The 20795-nt window shown below is 50.5% G+C and overlaps 1 pseudogene; it reads left to right on the top strand.

The window, feature by feature from the left end:
* Positions 1-20151, top strand: part of LOC121844923 — a 35429-nt pseudogene extending 15278 nt beyond the window's left edge.
* The last annotated feature ends 644 nt before the right edge of the window (positions 20152-20795 follow it).

Genomic DNA, 20795 nt, shown 5'->3' with positions numbered 1-20795 from the left:
CCCGTCCGTCAGAGGCTGAAGGCCCGCCCGCCCGTCCGTCAGAGGCTGAAGGCCCGCCCGCCCGCCCGTCCGTCAGAGGCTGAAGGCCCGCCCGCCCGTCCGTCAGAGGCTGAAGGCCCGCTCCCCGTCCGTCAGAGGCTGAAGGCCCGCCCGCCCGTCCGTCAGAGGCTGAAGGCCCGCCCGCCCGTCCGTCAGAGGCTGAAGGCCCGTCCGTCAGAGGCCGAAGGCCCGCCCGCCCCGTCCGTCAGAGGCCGAAGGCCCGCCCGCCCGTCCGTCAGAGGCCGAAGGCCCGCCCGCCGTCCGTCAGAGGCTGAAGGCCCGCCCGCCCGTCCGTCAGAGGCCGAAGGCCCGCCCGCCCGTCCGTCAGAGGCTGAAGGCCCGCCCGCCCGTCCGTCAGAGGCTGAAGGCCCGCCCGCCCGTCCGTCAGAGGCTGAAGGCCCGCCCGCCCGTCCGTCAGAGGCCGAAGGCCCGCCCGCCCGTCCGTCAGAGGCCGAAGGCCCGCCCGCCCGTCCGTCAGAGGCCGAAGGCCCGCCCGCCCGTCCGTCAGAGGCCGAAGGCCCGCCCGCCCGTCCGTCAGAGGCCGAAGGCCCGCCCCGCCCGTCCGTCAGAGGCCGAAGGCCCGCCCGCCCGTCCGTCAGAGGCCGAAGGCCCGCCCGCCCGTCCGTCAGAGGCCGAAGGCCCGCCCGCCCGTCCGTCAGAGGCCGAAGGCCCGCCCGGCCCGTCCGTCAGAGGCCGAAGGCCCGCCCGCCCGTCCGTCAAGAGGCCGAAGGCCCGCCCGCCCGTCCGTCAGAGGCCGAAGGCCCGCCCGCCGTCCGTCAGAGGCCGAAGGCCCGCCCGCCCGTCCGTCAAGAGGCCGAAGGCCCGCCCGCCCGTCCGTCAGAGGCCGAAGGCCCGCCCGCCCGTCCGTCAGAGGCCGAAGGCCCGCCCGCCCGTCCGTCAGAGGCCGAAGGCCCGCCCGCCCGTCCGTCAAGAGGCCGAAGGCCCGCCCGGCCGTCCGTCAAGAGGCCGAAGGCCCGCCCGGCCGTCCGTCAAGAGGCCGAAGGCCCGCCCGGCCGTCCGTCAAGAGGCCGAAGGCCCGCCCGGCCGTCCGTCAAGAGGCCGAAGGCCCGCCCGGCCGTCCGTCAGTCAGAGGCCGAAGGCCCGTCCGTCCGTCAGAGGCTGAAGGCCCGGCCGTCCGTCCGTCAGAGGCTGAAGGCCCGCCCGTCCGTCCGTCAGAGGCTAAGGCCCGCCCGCCCGCCCGCCCGCCCGAGGCTGAAGGCCCTCCCAGTCCGTCCGTCAGAGGCCGAAGGCCCGCCCGCCCGCCCGCCAGAGGCTGAAGGCCGAAGGCCCGTCCGTCAGAGGCCCCCGTCCGTCAGAGGCCGAAGGCCCGCCCGCCCGTCCGTCAGAGGCCGAAGGCCGCCGCCCGCCCGTCCGTCAGAGGCCGAAGGCCCGCCCGCCCGTCCGTCAGAGGCCGAAGGCCCGCCCGCCCGTCCGTCAGAGGCCGAAGGCCCGCCCCCAGCCCGTCCGTCAGAGGCCGAAGGCCCGCCCGCCCGTCCGTCAGAGGCCGAAGGCCCGCCCGCCCGTCCGTCAGAGGCCGAAGGCCCGCCCGCCCGTCCGTCAGAGGCCGAAGGCCCGCCCGCCCGCCCGTCCGTCAGAGGCCGAAGGCCCGCCCGCCCGTCCGTCAGAGGCCGAAGGCCCGCCCGCCCGTCCCGAGGCCGAAGGCCCGCCCGCCCGCCGTCCGTCAGAGGCCGAAGGCCCGCCCGCCCGCCCGTCCGTCAGAGGCCGAAGGCCCGTCCGCCCGCCCGCCGTCCGCCGAGGCCGAAGGCCCGCCCGCCCGCCGTCAGAGGCCGAAGGCCCGCCCGCCCGCCCAGAGGCCGAAGGCCCGCCGCCCGCCGTCAGAGGCCGAAGGCCCGTCCGCCCGCCCGCCCGAGGCCGAAGGCCCGTCCGCCCGCCCGAGGCCGAAGGCCACTCCCAGTCCGTCCGTCAAGAGGCCGAAGTCCACTCCCAGTCCGTCCGTCAAGAGGCCGAAGGCCACTCCCAGTCCGTCCGTCAAGAGGCCGAAGGCCACTCCCAGTCCGTCCGTCAAGAGGCCGAAGGCCACTCCCAGTCCGTCCGTCAAGAGGCTGAAGGCCACTCCCAGTCCGTCCGTCAAGAGGCTGAAGGCCCGTCCGTCCGTCTGTCAGAGGCTGAAGGCCCGTCCGTCAGAGGCTGAAGGCCCGTCCGTCAGAGGCTGACGGCCCGTCCGTCAGAGGCTGAAGGCCCGTCCGTCAGAGGCTGAAGGCCCGTCCGTCAGAGGGCTGAAGGCCCGTCCGTCAGAGGCTGAAGGCCCGTCCGTCAGAGGCTGACGGCCCGTCCGTCAGAGGCTGAAGGCCACTACCAGTCCGTCCGTCAGAGGCTGAAGGCCCGTCCGTCAGAGGCTGAAGGCCACTACCAGTCCGTCCGTCAGAGGCTGAAGGCCACTACCAGTCCGTCCGTCAGAGGCTGAAGGCCCGTCCGTCAGAGGCTGAAGGCCCTCCCAGTCCGTCCGTCAGAGGCTGAAGGCCCTCCCAGTCCGTCCGTCAGAGGCTGAAGGCCCTCCCGTCCGTCCGTCAGAGGCTGAAGGCCCCGTCCGTCAGAGGCTGAAGGCCACTACCAGTCCGTCCGTCAGAGGCTGAAGGCCCGTCCGTCAGAGGCTGAAGGCCACTCCAGTCCGTCCGTCAGAGGCTGAAGGCCACTACCAGTCCGTCCGTCAGAGGCTGAAGGCCCGTCCGTCAGAGGCTGAAGGCCCTCCCAGTCCGTCCGTCAGAGGCTGAAGGCCCGTCCGTCCGTCAGAGGCTGAAGGCCCTCCCAGTCCGTCCGTCAGAGGCTGAAGGCCCGTCCGTCCGTCAGAGGCTGAAGGCCCTCCCGTCCGTCCGTCAGAGGCTGAAGGCCCTCCCAGTCCGTCCGTCAGAGGCTGAAGGCCAGTCCGTCCGTCAGAGGCTGAAGACCACTCCCAGCCGTCCGTCAGAGGCTGAAGGCCCGTCCGTCCGTCAGAGGCTGAAGGCCCGTCCGTCCGTCAGAGGCTGAAGGCCCGTCCGCCCGTCCGTCAGAGGCTGAAGGCCCGTCCGTCAGAGGCTGAAGGCCCGTCCGTCAGAGGCTGAAGGCCCGTCCGTCAGAGGCTGAAGGCCCGTCCGTCAGAGGCTGAAGGCCCGTCCGTCAGAGGCTGAAGGCCCGTCCGTCAGAGGCTGAAGGCCCGTCCGTCAATCCGTCTGAGGCTGAAGGCCCGTCCGGCCCGTCCGTCAGAGGCTGAAGGCCCGTCCGTCAGAGGCTGAAGGCCCGTCCGTCAAGAGGCTGAAGGCCACTCCCGGTCCGTCCGTCAAGAGGCTGAAGGCCACTCCCGGTCCGTCCGTCAAGAGGCTGAAGGCCACTCCCGGTCCGTCCGTCAAGAGGCTGAAGGCCACTCCCGGTCCGTCCGTCAAGAGGCTGAAGGCCACTCCCGTCCGTCCGTCAAGAGGCTGAAGGCCCGTCCGCCAGAGGCTGAAGGCCCGTCCGCCAGAGGCTGAAGGCCCGTCCGCCAGAGGCTGAAGGCCCGTCCGCCAGAGGCTGAAGGCCCGTCCGTCAGTCAGAGGCTGAAGGCCACTCCGTCAGAGGCTGAAGGCCACTCCCAGTCCGTCCGTCAGAGGCTGAAGGCCCGTCCGTCAGAGGCTGAAGGCCCGTCCGTCAGAGGCTGAAGGCCACTCCCAGTCCGTCCGTCAGAGGCTGAAGGCCACTCCCAGTCCGTCCGTCAGAGGCTGAAGGCCACTCCCAGTCCGTCCGTCAGAGGCTGAAGGCCACTCCCAGTCCGTCCGTCAGAGGCTGAAGGCCACTCCCAGTCCGTCCGTCAGAGGCTGAAGGCCACTCCCAGTCCGTCCGTCAGAGGCTGAAGGCCACTCCCAGTCCGTCCGTCAGAGGCTGAAGGCCACTCCGTCAGAGGCTGAAGGCCCCTCCGTCAGAGGCTGAAGGCCCCTCCGTCAGAGGCTGAAGGCCCCTCCGTCAGAGGCTGAAGGCCCCTCCGTCAGAGGCTGAAGGCCCCTCCGTCAGAGGCTGAAGGCCCCTCCGTCAGAGGCTGAAGGCCCCTCCGTCAGAGGCTGAAGGCCCCTCCGTCAGAGGCTGAAGGCCCCTCCGTCAGAGGCTGAAGGCCCGTCCGTCAGAGGCTGAAGGCCCGTCCGTCAGAGGCTGAAGGCCCGTCCGTCAGAGGCTGAAGGCCCGTCCGTCAGAGGCTGAAGGCCCCTCCGTCAGAGGCTGAAGGCCCCTCCGTCAGAGGCTGAAGGCCCCTCCGTCAGAGGCTGAAGGCCCCTCCGTCAGAGGCTGAAGGCCCCTCCGTCAGAGGCTGAAGGCCCGTCAGTCCGTCCGTCCGTCAGTCAGAGGCTGAAGGCCTGTCAGTCCGTCCGTCCGTCAGTCAGAGGCTGAAGGCCCGTCAGTCCGTCCGTCCGTCAGAGGCTGAAGGCCACTCCCAGTCAGAGGCTGAAGGCCACTCCCAGTCAGAGGCTGAAGGCCACTCCCAGTCAGAGGCTGAAGGCCACTCCCAGTCAGAGGCTGAAGGCCACTCCCAGTCAGAGGCTGAAGGCCACTCCCAGTCAGAGGCTGAAGGCCCGTCCGTCAGAGGCTGAAGGCCCGTCCGTCAGAGGCTGAAGGCCCGTCCGTCAGAGGCTGAAGGCCCCTCCGTCAGAGGCTGAAGGCCCCTCCGTCAGAGGCTGAAGGCCCCTCCGTCAGAGGCTGAAGGCCCCTCCGTCAGAGGCTGAAGGCCCCTCCGTCAGAGGCTGAAGGCCCCTCCGTCAGAGGCTGAAGGCCCCTCCGTCAGAGGCTGAAGGCCCGTCAGTCCGTCCGTCAGTCAGAGGCTGAAGGCCCGTCAGTCCGTCCGTCCGTCAGTCAGAGGCTGAAGGCCCGTCAGTCCGTCCGTCCGTCAGAGGCTGAAGGCCACTCCCAGTCAGAGGCTGAAGGCCACTCCCAGTCAGAGGCTGAAGGCCACTCCCAGTCAGAGGCTGAAGGCCACTCCCAGTCAGAGGCTGAAGGCCACTCCCAGTCAGAGGCTGAAGGCCACTCCCAGTCAGAGGCTGAAGGCCACTCCCAGTCAGCCAGCCAGTCAGAGGCTGAAGGCCACTGTCAGCCAGCCAGAGGCTGAAGGCCACTGTCAGCCAGCCAGTCAGAGGCTGAAGGCCACTCCCAGTCCGTCAATTTGCTTCGGATAGATCTGCATATCTACAGTATCTGAAGGACAACTGTTCTGGCTGGTATTGAAACACACACAGGATGTGGGTCTAGGTGTTTGTGGTGTAGCATGCCTATAGAAAGCTACATTCTTGCCCAGTGTCAACAGAAAATGAACAAGAATATGCAACCATTTTAAGATGTACAAATAAGACTAAGTTAGCTACAAGGAACTACATTATGATGCAGATTAAAATACTGACTGGGGAAGTTATTTTTCAGTGTTCTAGTTTCACTGACTCTACATTCACAAACACTGTTTGGCTACTGATGAAAATGAGCTGTATTTTTGGTTATTGTGTACTGTCCTTGTTGAATAAATAAATAAACTGTCTCTTCGTTCTTTCCAGGAGCTGTTGTCAGAGGTGAAAGGCGGAGAGGAGGAGAAGGGCAGGCTGTCTGGGATGGCGGTGCACCTGCTAGCATGGAGCATTTCTCTGGGGAGCACCTTCTTCTGTGCACTCGGCATCCACTGCTTTGCCAAGTACATGCACCTGGTTAGTGTGTGTGTGGGTGGTGTATCACACCATAGAACGCTATGCAAATCCAACCCCAGCTAAACTGTTGCACCTTTTTCATACTGCTGAGCCAAGCATGAGCTGTACTGCACTGGCCTGGTTAGGCATCCTCTATAGCTGCTGGAACTGTGCTGGAGAGGACAATGTGGAAAGAAAATGGGCTATACGGACCAGTACGGTTCAGGTTTGCACAATAGGGGTATTACTGCCAGAGTTTCTTGTGGCTGCTCTCTCAAAGGTAGATAGATGAGCCTTTACCAAGGAAGGAGAGAGAGCTTACTCTGTCACTAACCCACTGCTGCTGGCACACCAGCCCATTAGCTACCTTCCCATTTTCTAGCATACCACATAGAATACACTGTACATAACTTCCTTTTTAAGTAGAAAATTAGTGGGTGGATATTGGCAATACATAACTTCCTTCTAAGTAAGTTAGTGGGTGGATATTGGAAGAGGACTATTGCCACAGTTTTTGGGGATAAGGTTTTTTCAGAGTTTCTCTGAGAATCAGACAGGAACGTTTTTTGTTTGTTGCAGAATTCTACTTTGGTGAGTCAACAGAGGAAATCACATTGTGACATCAGAAAGCAGCTTAAGACATGTTGTTGCCTGCAAAACAAGATGGGGAGATGTCTCGGGGCCTACTCGAAGGGAATGCAACATTCTCAATGTTGGAGTAGGTCAGAAGCCTGGTCCCAGATCTGTGGTGTATAGCCCACTCCTATGGACTTTGTCATGCCAAATAACACAAACAGATCTGGGAGGACCAGACTATAGTCAGCGATGTAGAGCCTTGCTTGTTCTTACCTTAATGTCTGTCTGCACTGCAGTGTTTCTATAGCCAGGTCACAGATCTGTTTGTTCTGTATAGCCAACTCCTATGGTTGTACATTTGACAATGACCATAGGACTGGGAGTGGCCTTTGAGAAGACTGATCTGCATCCACTGCCCACCCAACTAATATTCATAGCAACAAAGAACTGAACATTGTCCCAACGGATAACGCCTCCAGCACCCCTGGTCTCTACTGTAGGCCTATGCAATACCCCTGGTCTCTACTGTAGGCCTATGCAATACTCCTGGTCTCTACTGTAGGCCTATGCAATACTCCTGGTCTCTACTGTAGGCCTATGCAACACTACTATAGGCCTATGCAACACTCCTGGTCTCTACTGTAGGCCTATGCAACACTCCTGGTCTCTACTGTAGGCCTATGCAACACTCCTGGTCTCTACTGTAGGCCTATGCAATACTCCTGGTCTCTACTGTAGGCCTATGCAACACTACTGTAGGCCTATGCAACACCCCTGGTCTCTACTGTAGGCCTATGCAACACCCCTGGTCTCTACTGTAGGCTTTGCAACACCCCTGGTCTCTACTGTAGGCCTATGCAACACTACTGTAGGCCTATGCAACACTACTGTAGGCCTTTGCAACACTCCTGGTCTCTACTGTAGGCCTATGCAATACTCCTGGTCTCTACTGTAGGCCTATGCAACACTACTGTAGGCCTTGCAACACCCCTGGTCTCTACTGTAGGCCTATGCAACACTACTGTAGGCTTTGCAACACCCCTGGTCTCTACTGTAGGCCTTTGCAACACTCCTGCTATTTTGTTACACTCTCTCTTCTTGACAACACAGTCCTTTGTTTAATGTTTTTCCTTCACTGTGACCAGAGGAGACATGAGGATGCAGAGGGGGAGGTCAGTGTGGTGCATGAGGCTCGTCTGCTGGCTTTGCCTGGGGTTGTGTCCTGTGGGAACCTCCTCCTCCCTGGTCTCTTCAACCTCGTGTCTTGGATGGAGAATTTCAACTCGCCCATTGTACGTCTCTATGTTTCCATATTCAGGTAAATACGACCAGAACTGCGTTCAGAGATGTTCAGTGTTTGACACATATTAGTACATTAGCATTGTGGTAAGTTCCAGAGTTCCAACATTTTTCCCAGAAATCCTGGTTGAAGGATTCTGGATTTCCTGCTTATTCCCTCCTGATTCTGGGAATCTTCCAACTGGGATTCCTGGAAAAACAGCTAATTTTGGTGAAAATGACAACCCTGGTTGTCCAACAAATTAAGTTGGTGAATTATCTTACCAAAGCTAATGTCACAATCCAATATGAATGGAAATATGTAAATTACATGTTGCTTAGCCTATATTTCATTTTGGATTGTGACATTAACGGGCTCCCAGTGGCAGAGCGGTCTAAGGCACGGCATCTCAGTGCTTGAGGCGTCACTACAGACACCCTGGTTCGATTCCAGGCTGTATCACAACCGGGTATGATTGGGAGTCCCATAGGGCGGCGCACAATTGGCCCAGCATCGTCCGGGTTTGGCCGGTGTAGGCCGTCATTGAAAATAAGAATTTGTTCTTAACTGACTTACCTAGTTAAATAAAGGTTACATTTTAAAACAATTTTGGGGTTGAAGCATACTGATAGCTCTATACAACCGGTAGTGTGGAATGTGGACAAATCTTGACATTAGACTACAGAAAAACTACTGACGAGTGTAATTTCCCTTTTTAATTCAAAGCATGCATCTTTCCCCAGTAATCAAGTAGCACAGGGAACATTTTGTTGGCTCCTACGTGGACAGAAAGACAATCCAACAAGTGTGCCTGCACATGGTGCACAGCGGAAACCAATGGGAGGTATTCTGAATGTCTTGTGAAGTTTCGTCTTGAGTTAAGTGGGGGTTATTTCGGTGGTCAAGTTAACTCGCCTGTTTGTTTGTTTTTTACCTTTATTTAACTATTTATTTAAAATAATTCTTATTTTCAATTACCGGCCTAGAACAGTGGGTTAACTACCTGTTCAGGGGCAGAACGACAGATTTGTACCTTGTCAGCTCTGGGATTTGAACTTGCAACCTTCTGGTTACTAGTCCAACGCTCTAACCACTATGCTACCCTGCCGCCCTCTGTACATGAGCCCATAACACAATCACAAGATGTTTCACTCAGACACTACCATTGAGTCTTGTTTACTTTTCACCATATAAAATAAAAGAGAATTTGGAAAGGAGTAGAGGGTGCTCAACCAACGTGAGTCAAGGTGCAACCTAAAAATGAGTAAACACCATTGGCTCACCACTCAAAATTCTTAGTTTTATTAGGCAAGTTTAAAATATTGACATTTCGGCCTTTAAAATAATCACAAAGGGACTGAACAATTTTCATATAGGGCATGGGGAAGACAATTAGGGAGGACCCGCTTCAGCTTATGGTGCTAATAAGAGACCGTGGTGGACCATACAGGGTGATACTCAAGGTGTGGGTTACTATGGTCAATAGTGATGAAATACAGAAGTGGAAGACGTAAAAATCTATTGGAAAACTGTGAAAGTTTTTTTTTTTTCAACCACAGTAGGTGAAATTGATCAAATACATGTTGGGTATTGGCAAAACTAGGGATAGCAACAAAGAAACCATCAACAGCTTAGGCAAAGAGGTCTAACAACTTGTTTGGACAACAGTTAGTGAGCTAGTATGCTCCCTCCATGTGTAAACAAGAAGTACAAATGGGAGGGTGTTGTCAATGGACCAACAAAGGGATGGAGCCCTTCACAAAAGTATACTATACTACAGATACCATAACTTCAGAGTAAACATTTTTAGATGCTCCTATCAAAGTGTTTAACAGAGGCCCAATAGGAGGGTGTGTGTGTGTAATAAAGCTCTCCATCCAATGGCCACAGTAGTACAGCAGGGTCATGTTCATTAGGCATCAAACGGAAGGATATGAACTGAAACAGAGGGACTACTTGGTCTTGTCCAATAAGAAATGCTCATATTTGCTGTACGTTGCAAAACGTTTATAAAACGCGTGCCCTAACAAACTCACCAAATGTTCCTTCCTCTAACAATATCTGGAGCCATGTATCAAGCTTCTCAAAGTAGAAGTGTTGATCTAGGTTCAGCTCCTCCCTGTAAATATAATCTTATTATTTGTGATCTGAAAGGCTAAACCAGTGGATGGATATTGTCAGTTGTTGCCGTAGTAACAAACCCCCTCACAGTGCGACCCCAAACTGTTCACACCTCTCTTGTTGGCAGAGAGAAAATGTTGCTGTTTGTAAAGCCAATTTCCTGCAATTCTACATGTCTAATGTGTGTTCATATGATACCTGAGTGACTCAACAAAATCAATGGGGGGCCCTGGGCACGTAATCCAGCCACGATAACTGCAAGATTTAGATAGGTAAATTAGGCTAACCAGTTATCTAGCTGACATGTAGCTGGTTAGCCTAACTTACCTACAGTGCATTCGGAAAGTATTCAGACCCCTTGACTTTTTACACATTTGTTATGTTACAGCCTTATTCTAAAATTGATTCAATTGTTTTTCCCTCCTCAATCTACACACAATACCCCATAATGACATCACAATACCCCATAATGACAAAGCAAAAACAAGTTTCTAGAATTTGTTTGAAATGTATAAAAAATGTAAACATAAATATCAGATTTCCAGAAGTATTCAGACCCTTTACTCAGTACTTTGTTGAAGCAGCTTTGGCAGTAATTACAGCCTCGAGTCTTCTTGGGTATGACATTACAAGCTTGGCACACCTGTATTTGTGGCGTTTATACCATTCTTCTCTGCAGATCCTCTCAAGCTCTGTCAGGTTGGATGGGGAGCGTTTCTGCACAGTTATTTTCAGGTCTCTCCAGAGATGTTCGATCAGGTTCAAGATGTCCTGAATCCACTCCTGCATTGTCTTGGCTGTGTGCTTAGGTTTGTTGTCCTGTTGGAAAGTGAACCTTCACCCCAGTCTGAAGTCCTGAGCGGTCTGGAAGAGGTTTTCATCAAGGATCTCTCTGTTCTTTGCACCGTTCATCTTTCCCTTGATCCTGACTAGTTCCTGCCGCTGAAAAACATCCCCATAGCATGATGCTGCCACCACCATACTTCACCGTGGGGATGGTGCCTGGTTTCCTCCCGACGTGAAACTTCTCATTCAGGCCAAAGAGTTCACTCTTGGTTTCATCAGACCAGAGAATGTTGTTTCTCATGGTCTGAGAGCCTTTTGGCAACTCCAAGCGGACTGTCATGTGCCTTTTTACAGAGGAATGGCCTCCGTCTGGCCTCTCTACCATAAAGGCCGGATTGGTGGAGTGCTGGAGCGATGGTTGTCCTTCTGGAAGGTTTTCCCATCTCCACAGAAGAACTCCAAACTTCTTCCTTTTAAGAATGAGGGAAGCCACTGTGTTCTTGCGGACCTTCAATGCTGCAGACATTTTTTGGTACCCTTCCCCAGATCTGTTCATCAACACAATCCTGTCTCACGGCTCTACAGATAATTCTTATAACCTCATGGCTTGGTTTTTGCTCTGACATGCACTGCCAACTGTGGGACCTTATAGAGACTCTTTAACACAGGTGGACTCCAATCAAGTTTTAGAAACATCTCAAGGATGATCAATGGAAACAGGAAGCACCTGAGCTCAATTTCGAATTCAAATTATTTATGTAAAAACTTGTTTTCACTTTGTCATTATGGGGTATTGTGTGTAAATTGACGAGATTTATTTATTTAATCCATTTTTAGAATAAAGCCGTAACAAAATGTGTAAAAAGTCAAGGGGTCTGAATACTTTCTGAATGCACTGTGTCTAGCTTACATGGGCTAGTAGTTTAACAACTGAACATTTGTCAGTTGTAAATAGCTGTAGGTCAGTCAGTGAATGACATAAGAAGAAAACTGTCCATGCACTTAGACATTTCCAAATTGCACCTTGTGCATTCTATTATAACTCAACAGCAGCAAGTTGAAAGCCTGACTAAGTTCCCCCCCAAAAAAGTTCACGACCTGCTGTGTGTATTGACCCCGTTCTGGGTCCGGACCACGGTCCTCCATTTCAGTATGGCTGGGCTAAACTGACCTTAAATCAGCACTCTTACTCTGAGACACTTGATACTGTACATCCTGTTTTTATACAGGAACCTACTGCTGAAGGTGAGCATTCTTGGTGTACTGTGCTACCATTGGCTGGGGAAAATTGCAGCTGAACCAGAGCAACATGGTCTGCAGGTAAGACACCTGATACTTGTCACCATGCTGTCTGTCATAAAACAAGATGTCACCTTCAAATTAAGGTCCCCTTTCATTGAAACATTAGTAGCTAAGAATTTATGGCCCAAAGTAGTAGTAGTAGTAGGGGACAGTTCTATATTTACTGGGGAGGCTGGTCCAACTCAAGGTGTCATACAAAACATGTACCTCCCTCCTCAGCTTAACTATTTACACATGACCCCCCTTTTCACTGTAAAATAAATTGCACACCCTCCCCCTCATAGAATTAACTCAAAATAATGTTTATGACTACAAATAACAACTGTAGCAACACTGTGTTTATAAACATGGATATCAACTTTGCCACTTCAGCATGCTTTTGTGGCACGATTGATGCTGTGCAGGTTGAGGGTTGGCCGACCACTACAGAGGAGCTCACTCTCCCTGCCTGTTTCATTACTCTACAATCAGAGCCAGATGCAGACAATGATCAGCTGGGGGGAAATCAGATATACATTTTAATGCCATATGTATAACTATGTCAAATATGTGACACATTTTCCACCAACAGGTTTCTGTCCCAATGCACCACACAACCAATAAACAAAACATACCAATTCCATGCACCTCAATATCATGATTTGCGTTTTCAGCACCACAACAAATAGACTGACAACTGGAAATACATCCCTCCCTACCTTGTAGGCCTAACCAGTATTGAAGGCTTGTGTTGACAATCTCTGACTGTTATTAAACTGTCATTTTGGTGTTTTGTAACAGCTGTCTCTTTCCATTTGTCAAATGGCCACTGCACTGTTTGGATTGATAGATATTTTTTTTTATTTGTAACAAGTCCTCAACTGGCAGCTTCATTGAATAGTACCCGCAAAACACCAGTCTCAACGTCAACAGTGAAGAGGCGACTCTGGGATGCTGGCCTTCTAGGCAGAGTTCCTCTGTCCAGTGTCTGTTCTTTTGCCCATCTTAATATTTTCTTTTTATTGGCCAGTCTGAGATGGCTTTTTCTTTGCAACACTGCCTAGAATGCCAGCATCCCGGAGTTGTCTCTTCACTGTTGATGTTGAGACGGGTGTTTTGCTGGTACTATTTAATGAAACTGCCAGTTGAGGACTTGTGAGGTATCTGTTTCTCAAACTAGGCACTCTAATGTACTTGTCCTCTTGCTCAGTTGTGCACCGGGGCCTCCCACTCTTTCTATTCTGGTTAGTGCCAGTTTGCACTGTTCTGTGAAGGGAGTAGTACACAGCGTTGTACGAGATCTCCAGTTTCTTGGCAATATCTCACATGGAATAGCCGTCATTTCTCAGAACAAGAATAGACTGATTAGTTTCAGAAGAAAGTTCTTTGTTTCTGGCCATTTTGAGCCTGTAATCGAACCCACAAATGCTGATGTTCCAAATACTCAACTAGTCTAAAGAAGGCCCGTTTTATTGCTTCTTTAATCAGGACAACAGTTTTCAGCTGTGCTAACATAATTGCAAAAGGGTTTCTAATGATCAATTAGCCTTTTAAAATGATAAACTTGGATTAGCTAACGCGGCATGCCATTGGAACACAGGAGTGATAGCTGCTGATAATGGGCCTCCGTACGCCTATTGTCACGGCCGTCTTCCTGGAAGGAATAAGTGGACCAAAGTGCAGCGTGGTGAGTGTACATTACTTTATTTCTAATGTCGCCAACAAAATAAACAATACAAAACGATCGTGAAGCTTAAGAGGGCTATAGTGCCACTAACAAAGTCAACTACCCACACTAAAAGGAGGGAAAAAGGCTACCTAAGTATGATACTCAATCAGACACAACGTTAGACAGCTGTCCCTGATTGAGAACCATACCCGGCCAACACATAGAAACACAAATCATAGAAATAAAGGACATAGAATGCCCACCCAAATCACACCCTGACCAAACCAAAAAGAGACATAAAAAGGCTCTCTAAGGTCAGGGCGTGACCTTACCTCCCCTCCAAAGGTGCGGACTCCGGCTGCAAAACCTGAACCTATAGGGGAGGGTCTGGGTGGGCATCTATTTGCGGTGGCGGCTCTGGTGCGGGACGTAGACCCCGCTCCACCTCTGGCTCACCCCGCTTTGGTGGCGCCTCTGGTGTGAGGACCCTCTCTGCGGGCCCCGGACTGGGGACCCTCTCTGCGGGCCCCGGACTGGGGACCCTCTCTGCGGGCCCCGGACTGGGGACCCTCTCTGCGGGCCCCCGGACTGGGCAACCTCGTTGCGGGCCCCGGACTGGAGGCCGTCGCTGGGGGCTCCGTGCCATGGAGGCCGTCGCTGGGGGCTCCGTGCCATGCCCTGTGCCCAATACAAAAATATATTTAAAAACACACTACCCCGCCCTGTGCCTAATACAAAAATATATGTTTAAAAAAACACACTACCCTCCTCTGTGCCCAATAAAAAAAAAAAAATGCATAACCCTCCCCAAAGCACTTTTTTATTTTTGTTGGAAAACCCTCCCTTATTTTGGACCCCCCAGGCCTTGCAAGTGGAGCAATTTTGCTCTCCACAAAATGAGTTCCCATATTTGGGATAGTATAGACTCTTTTCAGATGTCAATTAGTCTGTTAATGAGTTCCCACCACAGTTGTTGTAATGTATATTTTGACTTTGGTATCTTGGTCTGTCTCTACAGTGCTGGGAGAGCTTTGTTGGTCAGGAGCTGTATCGTTTCCTGCTCGTGGATTTCATATTCACGGTTCTCTACACAGTCTTCGGAGAATTTTTATGGAAGTAAGAAGTGTTTTATGGTAATAATTCCTGTAAGGTGTACTGACACTCCCCTCTGTAACCCCATGTTGTGGAGATTTGTATGTGTTAACCTACAATACCAGTCAAAAGTTTGGATACGCCTACTACTTTGGACACGTTTTTCTTTATTTTGACTATTAGAAAACATTGTAGAATGAGAGTGAAGACATCAAAACAATGCAATAACACATATGGAATCATGTAGTAACCCAAAAATGTTAAACAAATCTAAATATATTTTAGATTCTTCAAAGTAGCCACCCTTTGCCTTGATGACAGCTTTGCACACTCTTGGCATTCTATATGTCGTCATCTGGAATGCATTTCAATTAAAAAGTTAATTTCTGTAATTTATTTTCTTAGTGTGTTTGAGCCAATCAGTTGTGTTGTGACAAGGTAGGGGGACGTATACAGAAGACAGCCCTATTTGGTAAAATACCAAGTCCATATTATTGCAAAAACAGCTCAAATAAGCAAAGAGAAACGACAGTCCATCATTACTTTTAAGACATTAAGGTCAGTCAATCCGGAACATTTCAAGAACTTTGAAAGTTTCTTCAAGTGCAGTCGCAAAAACAATCAAGCGCTATGATGAAACTGGCTCTCATGAGGACCGCCACAGGAATGGAAGACCCAGAGTTACCTCTGCTGCAGAGAATAAGTTCATTAGAGTTACCAGCCTCAGAAATTGCAGCCCAAATAAACTTAAACAGCATTGCTACCACAGCATTCTGCAGCGATATACTATCCCATCTGGTTTACGCTTAGTGGGACAATGACCCAACACACCACTAGGCTGTGTAAGGGCTATTTGGCCAAGGAGGAGAGTGATGGAGTGCTGCATCAGATGATCTGGACTCCACAATCACCCAACCTCAACCCAATTGAGATGGTTTGGGATGAGTTGGACCGTGGAGTGAAGGAAAAGCAGCCAACAAGTGCTCAGCATATGTGGGAACACCTTCAGGATTGTTGGAAAAGCATTCCAGGTGAAGCTGGTTGAGAGAATACCAAGAGTGTGCAAAGCTGTCAAGAAAAAGAGTGGCTGCTTTGAAGAATCTGAAACACTTTTTTGATTACTGTATGATTCCATATGTGTTATTTCATAGTTATGGCTTCACTATTATTATGCAATGTAGAAAATTTGTAAAAATAAAGAACCTTGAATGAGTAAGTTTAGAATGAGTGTGTCTAAACTTTTGACTGGTACTGTGTATTCTACTATTTTCATATTCGCTCTACTTGCTCTTTGGAGATTCTATCTGGAAATATTTGAGTGACTAACCAGCTGAGCATATTTTGAAGATGTTTGTGTAGATAATTCATGTGCAATGTAACTGGTTTTCTATTTTCACTGTGCTTGACATGCTCTCTGGGTAATTTGTGAGGAAGTCGGTAGTGAAGTTGTGAGTGCCAGAACTGCTTGAGCATTTGTTTGTTTCACTGTGAGATGTACTGACACTACTATTTTAATGTTGACTGTGTTCTACAGTCTTTTGAAGGATGGTTCAAGAGTCCATTACCTTCATTAGCCAGACAGCTAAACAGTAACCAATACAGTTTTTTGTAATATTTATATGTGATTGTATTTCTGTTCTTGTCATATTAGCAGTCATTCTGTATAGTATGTTCAAGTTGTAACTTCCAAAGTGTATTTGTGAATAAGTATACCTTTTTTTAAATAAAGTTGTACGTGGCAGACCTGCTGAACATGTTGTTTAGAATTCCTGTAAAATGTACTGATACTCCACTCTGTTTCCCCCCCATAGGCGGTTTTCTCAAGGAGTGCTGAGGAGGAGGAGGAAGCCAGTGTTTGATATCGCCCGTAACGTACTCGAGCTCATCTATGGGCAAACCCTCACCTGGTAAAATGCCTGTTCGCATGCCATGAGTCGTCTCACCTCGTATCTCTGTGACATAATTGTTTTGTCATGCTTCGTTAGATGCTGCAGGTGCCGTCAGCCATGAGTCGTCTCACCTCGTATCTCTGTGACATAATTGTTTTGTCATGCTTCGTTAGATGCTGCAGGTGCCGTCAGCCCTGGGTCGTCTCACCTCGTATCTCTGTGACATAATTGTTTTGTCATGCTTCGTTAGATGCTGCAGGTGCCGTCAGCCCTGGGTCGTCTCACCTCGTATCTCTGTGACATAATTGTTTTGTCATGCTTCCTGCAGGTGCCGTCAGCCCTCACCTCGTATCTCTGTGACATAATTGTTTTGTCATGCTTCGTTAGATGCTGCAGGTGCCGTCAGCCCTGGGTCGTCTCACCTCGTATCTCTGTGACATAATTGTTTTGTCATGCTTCGTTAGATGCTGCAGGTGCCGTCAGCCCTGGGTCGTCTCACCTCGTATCTCTGTGACATTGTTTTGTCATGCTTCGTTAGATGCTGCAGGTGCCGTCAGCCCTGGGTCGTCTCTCTTTCTTTTGATGATAATGTCATTGAGGTTTCTGTGGTATTTATGTCTCCTTCTCTGTCATCTTTTCCCACAGGCTAGGCTTGCTCTTCACTCCTTTACTGCCAGCTGTGCAGATCCTCAAGCTGTTGTTGTTGTTCCATATGAAAAAGGTAGGTAGGTCCCAGCTCAGAGCTCAACCAGTGTGACTATTTCAGTGACAGTGGTACACTCCTTAAAAGAGGTCAAACTATCATGTCCAAACTCTGCACTTGTCATAACCAGAGGCCCAAAAAGTGTTGACAAACGATTAGGTAAGTAAAGGTCCCGTCCAGAAACTTAAGGTCCCCAACTTAATTCTCACCCGCTCATGCTCTGTTCGCCTGCCTTCTCTGACCTTGTTCACTTTGACCCGAGGCACTTCCTTCAATTGAAAATGAATAGGATCCGCCATTTTGTTGCCAGCTATCGCACTCAGTGGAAACCCCAGCGGTGTTAGACTCATTAGTCTTTCTTCTTTTGTTGCTGTTTGCCCTCCTCAGAGCAGTCTACTGGTGAACTCTCTTGTTGCTTTTCTCCCTCCTCAGAGCAGTCTACTGGTGAACTCTCTTGTTGCTTTTCTCCCTCCTCAGAGCAGTCTACTGGTGAACTCTCTTGTTGCTTTTCTCCCTCCTCAGAGCGGTCTACTGGTGAACTCTCTTGTTGCTTTTCTCCCTCCTCAGAGCAGTCTACTGGTGAACTCTCTTGTTGCTTTTCTCCCTCCTCAGAGCGGTCTACTGGTGAACTCTCTTGTTGCTTTTCTCCCTCCTCAGAGCAGTCTACTGGTGAACTCTCTTGTTGCTTTTCTCCCTCCTCAGAGCAGTCTACTGGTGAACTCTCTTGTTGCTTTTCTCCCTCCTCAGAGCAGTCTACTGGTGAACTCTCTTGTTGCTTTTCTCCCTCCTCAGAGCGGTCTACTGGTGAACTCTCTTGTTGCTTTTCTCCCTCCTCAGAGCGGTCTACTGGTGAACTCTCTTGTTGCTTTTCTCCCTCCTCAGAGCAGTCTACTGGTGAACTCTCTTGTTGCTTTTCTCCCTCCTCAGAGCAGTCTACTGGTGAACTCTCTTGTTGCTTTTCTCCCTCCTCAGAGCAGTCTACTGGTGAACTCTCTTGTTGCTTTTCTCCCTCCTCAGAACTCTCTTGCAGTCTACTGGTGAACTCTCTTGTTGCTTTTCTCCCTCCTCAGAGCAGCCTACTGGTGAACTCTCTTGTTGCTTTTCTCCCTCCTCAGAGCAGCCTACTGGTGAACTGCCAGGCATCCAGGAAGCTGTGGAGAGCCAGTCAGATGAGCACCCTCTTCATCTCTCTGCTGTGTTTCCCCTCTTTCCTCGGGCCATCGTGTCTGTGACCTACACCATATTGACGTGAGTCTGTCCAACACACACATGAGCGGTGACTGACACACACACACACACACACAAATATATCAACCTATACCAATGTAGGCGCAAGTATGCATGCATACAGTACATGCACCTTTTCACTTTTGAGTCTATGTTGCTATGTAACATCCCTTGAAAAGTACGCATCTCTGGAATTATGCTGGGAAGGACAACATGAACAGAAAATATATTTCAGCCAGAACAGTACACTTCAGGTTGACACTGCAGTATGAAAAGGATGTTGTGGTCCAAATGTTTCTTCCACTCTTCCCTTCGCCTCCCCCCATAGGATTAAGCCCTCCTCTGGCTGTGGTCCTTTCAGGAACCTCCCCTTCATGTTCCACTCAGCCAAACAGTGGGCCCAGGAGCTGAAGAGTACCAACCACAAGCTGGCCTGGCTCAACTGGGTACACCGCTGCTTGGTGGAGAACCCCCTCTTCCTGTTCCTGTTGGCAGGTGTCTTTCTGTGAGTCAGCATCCAACAAGGATATTCTTTGGACTGCTCTGGATATTTCTTTTTGTGTGCCGTTTGGCTGACACTATTATGCTATTAAGCCACTAACAGTACAGTGTATGTTTTAAGTATGTTATGTTCACCTACCTGGCAGTTCATTTTTCCTCTCTTTTTTTCAGAATGGTCATTTACATTCACACCCAAGTTTTAGACGGCCAAAGGAAAACAATCAGTCTGCTACAGGAGCAAATAGAAAATGTGTGTGTGTGTGTGTGTGTGTGTGTATATGTATAGACAAAACACTTCTGTTTCATTTAATATTCTTACTAAGATCGATCTGTGTGTTGATGGTTACTCATCTGTTATTTTTCATCACCAGGAGGGGAAGGACAAGAAGTTCTTAATTACTAGTCTGCAGGCCATCCATGAGAAGAGGCAGTATCCACTGTCCCCTTCCTCCAGGCCTCAGCCACAGGGCAGTGAGGTGAGTGACCCTGACTGCGCCGTGTTCATTAGCGTACGCAACAGGAAAATGTTCAGCAACAGAAAAGGAAGTCCAGGTAGGCCCTCCCTGTTTGTGTGCTTTCTTCTGTTTGGTACCTAATGAACATGACCCTGTTGTATGACCTCCAAGAGCTGCTGCTGTGATTAGTCTGTACCAAAACCATGGTGTTGTCTTCTGACAGATCTGTCTTGTCCTGCAAACACAGATTCAGGTTGATGTGTTAGTCGAAACAGATTCAGGTCATTTCTGTCAAATATTACATTGGTTTCCCTTATGTCATTTCAGGTTTAATATGTTTTAGTGGAAGATTAAATTATTCCAGAGTATTCATTGGATGCTGCATGTTAAATTTTGGACTCCCATCACATCAAGGATATTTGGCTGCTATCAACCAGTCAAAGTGAACTCAAAGTGGAGTGATGTGTGTGTGTGTGTGGTGAAGGACATTGAGACATTTCTTGTAGAATGTAACTATGACTGATATGTGTTCAAGACTATCGGAATGTAAAGTAACTGAGGTTGATATCTATTCAAGACTATCAGAATGTGAAGTAACTGAGACTGATATGTATTCTAGACCATCAAAATGTGAAGTAACTGAGACTGATATGTATTCAAGACCATCCGAGGTGTGTTTTATACTAGTATGGTAGTATAACTGTCTAATTTGCCTTTTGTTAATATATATTTATTGTATCTAGGCTGCCTGTCACCGCTTTCAAGCTTCAATGTATACTGAACAAAAATATAAACGCAACATGCAACAATTTCAACGATTTTACTGAGTTACAGTTTGTCATGACGTTGCAGTCTTTGGGTACAGTGAGCACCCCTCCCTCTGCACCAGCCCTTTTCTATGCACCATCCCCCTACCCCCTGTCTCCTACACCCAGGCTGCTGTGGTCAGAGAGAGTTGTAAATTCCTGGAGGAGATTATCTCCTCATGGCCACAGTATAAAGACAGAGTGAGTTTTCATAGAGAGAACAAAGGAATTTCTTCCACCTCACAGAACTTGAGGTCCGAACAACATTTATGTTCTGGAGAAGGTATAAAAGATCGGTGAAGAATCCAACTATGAATTGGTCCGTTTGGTACAATTTTGTGAAACTCATGGGAGACAATACGGCCACATTACCATAACGCTGTTTATATAATAGCCTCAGTTATGAGGCTTGCATCTAATTGCTGTACAGGATGAATGAGGAAAGATTAAACTATTTGTGGGATGCTATGTAATGTGAAAGAATTGTATTTCTGTGTAAAGTTTCACTTAAGTCACTGGCACGCCCCCATGAACACAGTTGGGACCTGGCATCATGAGACAGCCTTTTTCTGCTCTTCCGAATAAAACCTCCACCTTGAGAATTCTCAACAGACTCTATTTCTCTCAACTACGAGAGGACGAAGGTTGCAGACCAGTTTACCTCGATAACGAGAGGGCCAAGGTTTGAGACCAGACTGCTGAATCTTTTAACCATCCCACGTCATTAAACTCTTAGACTATCGATACCGA

Source organism: Oncorhynchus tshawytscha, unplaced genomic scaffold, assembly GCF_018296145.1.
Source record: "Oncorhynchus tshawytscha isolate Ot180627B unplaced genomic scaffold, Otsh_v2.0 Un_contig_3169_pilon_pilon, whole genome shotgun sequence".
NCBI lineage: Eukaryota > Metazoa > Chordata > Actinopteri > Salmoniformes > Salmonidae > Oncorhynchus > Oncorhynchus tshawytscha.
The sequence above is the reverse complement of the archived record's forward strand: the minus strand, read 5'-3'. Positions and strand labels throughout refer to the sequence as shown.